The sequence below is a fragment of the Sceloporus occidentalis genome, unplaced genomic scaffold (assembly GCF_023333645.1).
Source record: "Sceloporus occidentalis isolate IW3139 unplaced genomic scaffold, rSceOcc1.0.p SCAF_1, whole genome shotgun sequence".
Taxonomy (NCBI): Eukaryota; Metazoa; Chordata; class Lepidosauria; order Squamata; family Phrynosomatidae; genus Sceloporus; species Sceloporus occidentalis.
The window spans coordinates 45505151-45517282 of NW_028316981.1; positions in this window are offsets into that span (position 1 = coordinate 45505151).

The window sequence follows — 12132 nt, forward strand, 5'->3', positions numbered from 1 at the left end:
CCTAAACTCCAAATCTCCTCCTCACCAGCTGGTGTAGATGGAAGGTTATGCTCATATAGCCACCTGTACTTCTCAAAGTTAACTTAATATATTTCCTGGAGTACCCACGTGGCCAGAAGGAGGAGTTGTCTGCCTGAATGAATGTCCATCCAACAACATCTGAACTGAGAACAGCAACATCTTCAAAATGCAGGCGTGCAGCTAACATCATCATATTTTTTTCCTTCCTGTATGATTTTGAACATTTTTGCCTGAATAAGAAGCCTGTGGAACTTCAAAAGCTTACACAATGTATTTTGTACATTATGGTTGGCTAATTAAGCAATCATTGTTCTATGGATTATTGTACTTAATTCCTTACAGTTAAGGTTGCAAGGTCAATAACTTCTCATCCCCTGAGATGTCAGGGCCAAAACCTGCAATCAGGGGGCAAGCTACCGTGCAGTGAAAATGGAAAGAATATTACAAACTATTTGAAAAATGGTTGAAAAATTTGTTTATTCAGTTTTGGGAAACTAAGGGGTGAAACAGATGGGCATCCAGGAGTGGCCATAAGCCCCTCCCAACCTGATCTCCCCAGGGCTGCAGCAAACACACACTGTGGCCATGAGGGTGCCTCCTGCTATGGTCCCAAATGGACTATGGCAAGGAGCAGAAAAGATCTGCTCCTTTTAGGGCTGGTTTGGGGTCGCCTTAGGAGGCTTTAGTGTGGCCCTGGGACAGCTTCTGGACACTCTGGAGGCGTGCATTGTCTAAACGCCATGCCCACGGAGTGGCCAGAAGCAGCCCCCGTCCTCCCATCTGTTTCAGGCCTAAGATGTGGAGAATCCTAGGCCTGTGGAAACCTTAGTAGTTCAGGACTCCTCCTGCATAAAAAAATACATGCATTCTTTTCTGTCCAAAAATAGTGTTACCTTTGCTGAAAACATGAAACTAACAGATCTACACTGAAAATTGTAGTTTGTGTCCAGAATGCAACAATTTCTATGCAAAAAACAACCGGGTTTTTTTTTGGCACAGAATACATTTTTTTAAAAAAGAAAACAGCATTTTCTTTGCAAAAAGGGGATTTTAAACAACAACAACAATACAGAGAATAAATCTCTATAAAGATATAAGGTCCCTTCTTGGGCACCCCATGCTCACTCTTGGGCACTACATTGCTGTGTTGAAGGTGAGCAAGGGACAAGTGGGCTTTGAAGAATGAAGGTTGTTACACAAAAGAGGCATTGAATTTCTTCTTCTGCAGTGACCACAAAACATACAGTAATATATGTTACTAACAAGATACTGGCCAATGTGGCTTGCACATTGTAAACCGCTTAGGGAGTGCTAGTTCACTGATAAGCAGTATAGAAATTTACTTGCTATTGCTATAAGGTGTGTGTGTAGGTGGTGGTGGGGGGTGAGACTGAGATACAGTTGTTGTTATACGTTATAATGGTGACTCTACAAATAGTGACTTATGGTGACCCTGTGAATGAGATACCTCCAAGAACCATGATTATTAAAGTCCTGCTAAGTTTGTTGCTTGTCTTTGTACAGGTCTTGGTAGCCATAGAATTCTCAAACAGCACATTTCAAATGAGTTTTCCTCCATTAGCTGTCTTTACTGTTCAGCTTTCACAGTCATACACAGGGATCAGAAATATTATAGCATGGTTGATTCTGATTTTGATATTTAACAAAATTTGTTTATACCTGAGGATTTATCTAGTTCTTTCATAGTGGCCCTTCCAAGTCTTAGTTTTGAGCTAAGGTATGGAAAATCTTTGACAATTTTGATGCTTTCAACATCTACTTTAAAGTTAATGTAAATCTTCTGTGGTTATTATTTTTGATATCTTAATGTTCAGCTGTAGCCCATCTTTTATACTTTTTTTCCTAAACCTTTAGTAGTCATTAGAAATATTTGCTATTTTCTACTAGTATTACGGTGCCATCTGAATATCTTAAAGTACTGATGCTTCTTCCTTCAGTTTTCACATCTCCTTAATCTGAGTCAAATATTCCTTACTGTAATATAAGTTCTGTGTATAAATTGAAGAGATAGGATGATAACATGTAGCCTTGCTTGAGCCCCTTACCAGAATTGGAAACAATTCTGTTTCTTCATGTGGTGTCCTGATAGCAACCTGTTGTCCTGGGTATAGGTTATGCATCAGCACAATCAGATATGAGGGCACACCCATTTGTTCCAAAACAAGCCATAGTTTGTAATGTTCATCCCAATAAAAGGCTTTGATATAATGTATAAAGCACAGGTTGATTTTCTTTTGAAATTCTTTGGTACATTCCATTATCCAATAAACATTTGCATTATGAATCCATTGCATCTTCCTTTTCTAAAGGCAGCTTGGACATTTGGTATTTTTCATGCAAAGGCCTCAAGCCAATATTCCTGTAGTATAGCATAAATACCCACATTTGCACATAGGCCATGGCAGCACACAAACCCCATAGCAACTCTGTGCAACACATGAATGACTGGGTGCCATGGCACAAAGCACAATATATGATTCACAACTATAGTACAAAGGATAAGATGCACAATTACAATGTATTGTGTAACTGTTTAGTTTTCACCTATGCTATGTGTTCACAATCATGGCAATATTGCCCTGATTGTAAATCCTCACATTGAATTTGTGGGAGCCAAATCATGCAATGGAGGTCTATGATCCATGGTATCCTCACTACTCTTCTCCAGCATCACATCTCAAATGAGCTGACTGTCTTCCTATCTTCTTTCTTCACTGTCCATACATGGTGATAGGGAATAAAAGGGACTGCATGATTCTGACTTTAGTGCTCAGTTGTACATCTTTGCTCTTTTGTCTAACTGTTTCATAAGTGCCATTCCAATTCCTAGTACATTACCACAGTATTATAGTGCCGCTATTCCACTTTGACTGCTCTGGCTGTCTCCTGTTGCATTCTGAAATTTGTAGTTCAGTGATGCCTAAGAGGTCTCTGGCTGAGAATTCTAAATGCCACCCCCCTGCTGTAAATCCCAGAATGCAACAAGAGGCAACCAGAGCAGTAAAAAGGAATAGAATCATACGCCCGTTACAGATGGGCCTAAAAGTACGCGCTCTGCACGTACTAGGGTTAGAAAGGCGCGTCCTTTCTGGACGCTCCCAGCGCTAGCACGCGCAGAGCACGCACAAAATGGCGGCGGCCATTACGACGTCACGACCGTGCCGCCTAGAGCGCCCTTTCCGCGGCGTAAGAAGGAGCTCTGAAACGGAGCTCCTGGGGTTTGCATCACTGGGCGCAGCCTTTACATGGCTGCGCCCAGCGACACAGAGGAGAAAGGGGCCAAGCGGCTCCTTTCTCCTCCTCCTTGCCGTCGCCGGGTGTCCTTGGGGCTTGAAGCCCCAAGGACACCCCTTTCCAGGCCGCGAGGAAGCGGCCTTTTTCTGCTTCCCCGCGGCCTGGAAAGTGGTGGATCGGGGCCTCGGAGGCTGCCGGTCTGGCAGCTGAGGCCCTGATACAGCGGGGAAAGGGGTGGATGCAGGCCGCCCCAAACGGGCGGTCTGTAACCCACCATAGAATCATAAAATCATAGAGTTGGATGAGACCATCCAGTCCAATCCCCTGCCATGCAGGAAATCTAAATCAAAGCATCTCTGACACATGGCCATCCAGCCTCTGCTTAAAGAGCTGCAAAGAGGAAGACTCCACCACTCTCTGAGGGAATTTGTTCCACTGTCGAACAGCCCTTACGGTCAGGAAGTTCCTCCTAATGTTAAATAAAATAATAATAAATAAAACTTTTATTTGTATACCGCTTTTCCATCTGATCAAAGCGGTTCACACTATGCCAATTATGTGACATATGTCACAATACAAAGCAATACAATACATCAAGCAGTACAATATATCCACAGTTACATCAATAATATTACACAGTTCAATAAAAGTCTAATACCATATACAAAACAATTAAAAACTATCAGTTGTGGTTGGGAATCCAGATCTTAATTAGGGTGTTCTATCTCTAGAGAGAATCAGAGGGTATGCTATCTGAAAAAGATAAGTTTTCAATGCCTTCTTAAAGGCTTCCAGTGTGGAAGGCGTTCCAGTGAGCGGGAGCTATCACCGTGTAGGCTCTCTGATGAGTAGCTACTAATTTTACCCTGGGGTATTCAAGTAGGTATGTCCCCGATGTTCTGAGGGTGTGGGGCGGATTATGTAGGGAGAGGCGCTCCCTCAAGTAACTCGGGCCCAAGCCATATAGGGATTTATAGGTAAGAACCAACGCTTTGTGTTGCGCCCGGAAGCTAATAGGCAGCCAGTGAAGGGATTTTAGTATAGGTGTTATGTGGTCCGATCTTAGGGTACCCGTGACCAATCTGGCTGCAGCATTCTGGACTAACTGAAGCTTCCGAACCTGGTACAAAGGTAGCCCCATGTAGAGCGCATTACAGAAATCCAAGCGAGAGGTTACCAGTGCATGTACTACGGTTTCAAGGTCCTTTTGATCCAGACAGGGATGCAGTTGGCACATCAGCCAGAGCTGGTACCAAGCACTCCTGGCCATCGCATCTACTTGAGATGATAATTGTAGAGATGAGTCCAGGAGTACTCCCAAGCTGCGAACTTTATCCTTTAGGGGGAGCATAACCCCGTCAAGGATAGGATGGCAAATTTCCCTATCTGGATTTGGGGTACCTATCACAAGTACCTCTGTTTTCTCTGGATTCAGCTTGAGTTTGTTTTCCCTCATCCAGCCCATTACTGACTCCAGGCAAGTATCCAGAGGGGAGGTGCCATCCTTAGTCACTGTATCAGTCGGAGACATGGAGAGGTAGATCTGGGTGTCATCAGCGTATTGATAACACCGTGCTCCATGCTTCCGGATTATCTGTCCCAGCGGCTTCATGTAAATGTTGAATAACGTGGGGGATAGAATGGCGCCCTGAGGAACGCCAGATGTCAGCTCCCTTTTACGAGAGCAACTATCCCCCAGCCTCACCGACTGGAACCTTCCCGAGAGGTAGGACTGGAACCACTGGAGCGCAGTGCCCCCAATACCCAGCTCTCCCAGGCGTTCCAGAAAGATACCATGGTCGATGGTATCGAAGGCCGCTGAGATGTCCAAGAGCACTAACAGGGTCACATTTCCCTTGTCAATGCCCAGACGGAGATCATCGACTAAGGCGACCATGGCAGTCTTGACTCCGTATTCCGCTCTGAAGCCAGTTTGAAATGGGTCTAGATAATCGGCTTCATCCAAGACTGCTTGGAGCGGAAAGGTGACTGCCCTCTCAATCACCTTGCCCAAGAATGGTAATAGGGAGACCGGTCCCTAATGTTGAGGTGGAATCTCTTTTCCTGCAGTTTGCATCCATTGTTCTGGGTCCTAGACTCTGGAGCAGCAGAAAACAAGCTTGCTCCCTCCTCAATATGGCATCCCTTCAAGTATTTAAATAGGGCTATTATATCACCTCTTCACCTTCTCTTCTCCAGGCTAAACAACCCCAGCTCCCTAAGGCGTTCCTCATAGGGCATGGTGACATTATAAGAGTGTAGTGTGGTAATCTAGTCTCCTGATTTCTTGACTGCAGTCTCTGTTCTGATCAATGTTTGATCCAAGGTGTTGTCGGTCACTCTTTGACTATTTCAAGTTTCTCATCATCTGGGCTGAATTCATGTATCTTCCACAGTCATTATTTTTGTTTTCTTAATGTTCATCAATAAGCCTACCTTAGCACTTTATTCAACAGGTCCATATCCTATTGTTAGTCGTGATTAGGACAGACTCCTTCAGTCACCAGCATTCAGCCAAATGTTGATTCACCATCCAATGATTGATTGAATATGCCTGCTGTAGTTGGGGTAACTAACAGGATGCCAAGCAGAGTGTAGCAGCATAGCTGTTTTTCACATAGTTGTGAGCTACAGTAGGCATCAAATTTTTGTCGATTGGTTCCTCAGCCCTACAGACCAGTTCTGGGGGTGCAAGGGAAACTACAGAGGGGAGACTGACTTCTCCTAACTCTGCTGACAGAAATAATTCTGTCATCACATCTCCCCTCAGTTTTAGACTAATGCTTACCCACTTTTCATTGTGCAATGTACTTTTCATTGTCATTCATGCTCCAAGGGACGTGGAATCTCCTAAAAGCTCTTTAGCAGATCTTAACACAATGATCCTAAAACACTTATTTCCATTCTCTTCACATACCTTTAATGACCAAAGTGGGAGGATTTTTTCTTCCATTCTACTTGATTACCAGTGCTTTGAGACTCTGTCATGTATATCTTCAACATAAATCTTGTGGCTCACTGTGCATATATCTTTCAGGCAACATGTTAATGTGGCTTACATATTTTTTTTCCAGATAGGACATTTCAAGATTTATGGAAGCTGACAATGAAATGCCCATGATGATTAGTTACATCTTTGCATGCTATTCATACAGATGCCTGTAGTAAGGAAGTCCATGAACTGCTGGGGAACTGTTCATTAGCTGTTAAACTAAATATTTGGAAAAGCAGCAGCAGCAACAACAATAAAAGCAAAAACCAGAAGTCCTTGGTATGCTATTCACGTTTATAGCAACAGTACATTGCTACAATGATCAATTAATTATTTGAAACTGATAAAATCTTCAGTTCAGAATGCAGGAGTGGCTTGCAATTATTCATCTGCCAGGGCCTAGGTAACACCTAAAGCAGTTAGTGAACTAACATTGCTTCTGCGGTTAAGGAACCACATTGTCAGGTGCTGGATGTGTCCCTTGGGATCTTTTGCATATGCCCTTCCTATCCAAAAAAACTAACCCACAAGTTAGAAAATTTTGCTGCATGCAAATTAGTATTGTTAGTGTGAAGTAAGAAGCCAGTAGTATTGATCAAACTAAGAGTTAATCAGACCAGTTATGGTACAGAACAAATTTTCAGGCTCTCCTGGTGATTTCTGAGTCTCTTCATGGTCATGCTGTGCCATGCTGAGTTTCAGCTAAAGAAATAAGAAAAGATTGCAATAAGTTCTGCATTCTGTTTAGAACTCCATGGAACAGGCAAAGGCCTGAAACAGACTGGCCAAAAGGAGCGGCTTCTGGCCACTTTTGGGGTGTGGTATACAGATGACGCACACCCCCAACATGGTCAGAAGTGGCTTTGAGGCCGCCAAAAGCTGCTGGAAAAAAGAGAGGCAAAAACTGCTCCTGCTGGTGGCTCATTTGAGACTGCAGTGGCGGCGTAGTTGAGAGTGGGCCATGAGGTTGCCATGATCCCAGGCTAATCACAGGCTGATTGTTGCTGGATGGGCCAGAGGTCGCTCCTAGCTGCCTATCTGTTTCAACCCAAAATTACACTTTTCATGTCCTAAAATGCTTGGCAAGGCTTAATTTTCAAAAGAAGAATATATAGACTTGATCTATTTGTCCATCCATTCCATCAGCCACCCCCTAATTCTGGCTTTGTGGAGAATCATAAAGCAGGTCAGGTAACTTATAGAATACAGAATTTGAATGGATGTGGTGTGGAGAAGTCCTCAGTACTAGTTCCCATGATATGGAATGGTCTTTCCATTGAAATTAGGTTGGCTCCCAGATTTTGTTTAATAATAAATAATAAAATTTTTATTTATATCCCGCCCTTCTAGAAATCAGGGCGGCTTACAACATGAATTAAAATACAATCAGTGTACACATCAAGACAGAAGTTAAAATACAGTACAATAATCATATAAAAAATAACCAACAAAAAGCCCCATAGCCCAACCTCTTGGCCACGGAAGAGGAGGGAGGCCCACAGGATTTTATTCGGGGAATGCCTGTTGGAACAGGAAGGTCTTTAAATCCTTCCTGAATTGGGCCAGGGTGGTAGACGAGCGGAGCTCGGTGGGCAGCGTATTCCAAAGGGCTGGGGCAGCTGTAGAAAATGACCTCCGTGTGGTGGAGGCCAACCTAGCCCCAGGCACCTTCAGTAATTGCTGCCCAGACGTTCTGAGGGTGCGAGGCGGAATGTACGGGGAGAGGCGGTCCTTCAGGTATCCTGGGCCCAAGCCATTTAGGGCTTTATAGGTGATTACCAACGCCTTACATTGGGCTCGGAAGCGAATGGGCAGCCAATGGAGGTCTTTCAGAACCGGTGTTATATGGCTGGTCCTGGGAGCACCAGTGACCAGCCGGGCTGCCATGTTCTGCAATATTTGCAGCTTCCGAGTTTGGTATAAGGGTTGCCCCATGTAGAGTACATTGCAGAAATCCAGTCTCGAAGTTACCAGAGCATGTACAACAGTTTCTAGGTCCCTCTGGGCCAGGTATGGGCGCAGCTGGCGAATCAGCCGAAGCTGATAACAGGTGCTCTTGACCGTCGCATTCACCTGAGCAGTCAGGTGAAGCGACGAGTCAAGAAGCACCCCCATACTGCCCACGGAGTCCTTCACAGGGAGCGTGACCCCGTTCAGGACAGGTGGAACCACCGCCATTCCTGGGCCAGGGGAACCTATCACTAGTACCTCCGTTTTCTCTGGATTCAATTTGAGTCGGTTTTCCCTCATCCAGCCCATTACTGACTCTAGACAGGCCACGAGAGGAGAGACGCCATCCCCGGTCACTGCATCAGTCGGAGACATAGAGAAAATAATTTGGGTGTCATCAGCGTACTGATAACCCCGCGCCCCATGTCTCCGGATGATCTCTCCCAGCGGTTTCATGTAAATGTTAAATAGCATGGGAGACAGAATGGCTCCTTGAGGGACCCCAGTTTTAAGGGGCCTCTCATCAGAGCACACGTCTCCCAGCTGCACCATCTGGGACCTCCCGGAGAGGTAGGAACGGAACCACTGGAGCGCAGTGCCCCCGATCCCCACCTCTGCCAGGCGCCCCAGAAGGATACCATGGTCTATGGTATCGAAAGCCGCTGAGATGTCCAAGAGCACCAACGGGGACACGCTTGCCCTATCGATGCTCAGACGGAGATCATCGACCAGGGCGACCATGGCAGTCTCAACCCCGTAACCCGCCCGGAAGCCAGTTTGAAATGGGTCCAGATAATCCGTTTCATCCAAGACCGCCTGAAGCTGGATCGCAACCGCCCTCTCGATCACCTTTCCCAAAAACGGTAGCAGCGAAACAGGCCGATAATTATTATGAACCAGGGGGTCGAGGGAGGGCTTTTTTAGGATCGGTTTTACAATGGCCAATTTAAGATCTGATGGAAATAGCCCATCCCTCAGAGATGTGTTAATTATCCGGCGTAACAACAGTGTTACCGCCGGTCCCCCCTGGGCTGCTAACCACGAGGGGCAGGGATCAAGAGAGCAGGTTGTTTTCCGAACACTTCCGAGGATCTTGTCCACATCCTCGGTACTCACCAACTCAAACTGATCCAGTTTAACATAGTCCACAGAGGCTCTGGACACTTCTACTCTAGGTTCTGCTATAATGTCGGCGTTCAGACCTTCGCTTATATGAGAAGTTTTATCCGCAAAAAAGTCGTTAAACAAATCACAGCAGGCCTTAGAAGGTTCAAGGATCTGGTTCGGGGCGGGAGGGAGCTGAGTTAGCTCCCTGACCACCCTGAACAACTCTGCCGGACGCGACTCAGCGGACGCAATACGAGCACCATAGAACGAGTTCTTTGTTGCTCGTATTGCCTCTCCATAGTCCTTTAACAATTGGTCTAGGAGAGTCTTGTCGTTTAAGCGAAGGTGTTTCCGCTAACGGTACTCTAGCCGTCGCAGGACCCGCTTCCTTGCCCGGAGATCTTCCGTATACCAGGGCTTGCATTTGGAAGCGGGCCTGAGAGGGCGCTTGGGAGCGATCCTGTGTATAGCCCTAGAAAGTCCGGTATTCCAAATACCGGTAAGGGCATCAACAGAGTCGCCGTCATTTCCAACCGCGAGCCCCTCTAAGGCTTCTTGGAACCTCTCAGGTTCCATCAGCCTTCGAGGGTGGACCATCCTAACAGGTCCACCACCCCCGGGGGGGATCTGGGTAGAAGCCTTGATTTTCACCTCTACCAGGAAGTGATCCGTCCATGACAGGGGGGAAACATTAGCTATTTCCGCCCACGGATTCTCCGCATCCGAACAGAAGACCAAATCGAGAGTATTACCCGCACAATGCGTAGGACCCTGTATCAGCTGGGACAGGCCCATGGCCGCCATGGTATCCATGAATTCCCGAGCCGCACCGGATGGAACATGGCTGGCCGTGAGGGAGATGTTGAAGTCGCCCAGGACAAGAAGCCTGGGTGTCTCCAACATCAGCTCAGCGACCAGCTGTGTCAGCTCGTTAAGGGAGTCCGCTAATGCACGGAGTGGCCGATACACTAACAGAATCCCTAGACTGTCCCTAGCCTTTAGGGTCAGGTAAATACACTCGATATAGGAGGTCTGTCGGATGTGGTTCCTGGTGAGGGACACGGTGTTCCTATGTATCAAGGCCACACCCCCCCGCCCACCTAACCTGCGCTGATCCTTCACCGAGAACCCAGCGGGCAGGGCCTGAGCCCACACCGCATCCCCTTCAGGCCCCAGCCAGGTCTCGGTAATGCAAGCCAGGTCACACTTAGAGTCCTCCAGCAGATCCTGGAGGATGTGGGTCTTGTTGTTGACAGACCTGGCATTGCACAGGAGCAGCGACAGGGTTTGTGGCGCGGTTGGAGTGACCCTCAGGTCCTTCTGGTTGGGAGGGGGACAGGAAGGCGGGATAGATATGATGCATCTATCACGCCTTCCCCTGGAACGCCAGTCCCTTCTCCCACCACCATATCTCCCCCTGCCCCACACAACCTCAATTGGAGCCCCGCTCGCAAAGATGTTATCCCCGGCCCAGGCATCCCCCGCTTCCCTATCCTCCCCCCACCCTCCTATGGCTATTAGAGGAGCAGGGATTAGCCACTGCAGGCATTCCCTGCTCCTAGGCTAATCCAAAGCCTCTTTGCCCAATAAAAGCTGCGCAGTTGCGCAGCTCCGCAGCAACGGAGCTCCCCAGTCCGTGGGCGGCGCTCCCGGGGCGGTGCGCAGATGCGCACCTCCGACACCCCGGGAGGAGGCCGCCCGGCCGAAGGCGCAGCTCTGGTGGCGTCGGTGGTCCGGCGAGAGGCAGAAGGGGGCGTGTCAAGGAGGGACCGGTTGCCCGGCTTTTGTACCTGCCGCTCTCACCTGGCGGGCTCCTCCTTGCTTCCCCCCAGGTGTTCCTTAAAGGCCCACTCGCTTCCTGGCCGCCAAACGCCAAAGCCAGAAGCCAAGCCCAGAGTCTTAGGGGGGTCCCACCGCGGAGCTCCCCAGTCCGTGGGCGGCGCTCCCGGGGCGGTGCGCAGATGCGCACCTCCGACACCCCGGGAGGAGGCCGCCCGGCCGAAGGCGCAGCTCTGGCCACAGAGCTCTGGTGGCGTCGGTGGTCCGGCGAGATTTCATTTTCCTAATTGTTAACCCTGCCAGCCCCCCCTTTTTTAAAATTAATAAATGGTTTTATTGCTTGTGTTATTTTTAAAAATCATTTTATCCTTTTACCTACTGTTTCATTGTATCTGTTTTTATGGTGATGTTTTTAGAACATGGTATACAATTGCTTGGAAATACATCCATACATACATCTTTTAAAGTGGTAAAGGAGCCATGGTAGAATTCTTACAGATTTTTATAGGGTTAGTTTTCACAGTGATAGTTGTCTTTGTCTGTTATTATGTAACAACAAAGAGCTCTGTGGCACCTTGAGGACCAATAAGTTTATTTAGTGTGTACATTCATGGATTACAATCCAGATACTGAGATGCTTGAAGTATAGTCTGAGTATAGTCTTCTGCTATATATGCACTTTATACATGGCTGGTGGATGGGATCAGAGCGAAGCTGGATGCAGAAAGTTACCATTATTTTAAACATTGCTCTTGGCCAAAAGTGTTGCTGATGACATGAATTGCTGACTTTGACTTATGGTGACCCTATGAATGAGAGACCTCCAAGCCACTTTATTATGAACAGCTATGAAGGAACTAGGAAGTTCCTTCATAGCTGCCCTTCCTAGTTCTATTCTTCTGATTTCTTGATTGCAGTCTCCATTCTGATTAATGGTTGAGCTAAGGTATGGAAAATCCTGAACTATTTCAATGTCTTCACTATCTGCTTTAAAGTAACATAATGATCTGTGGCCATTATTATTGTTT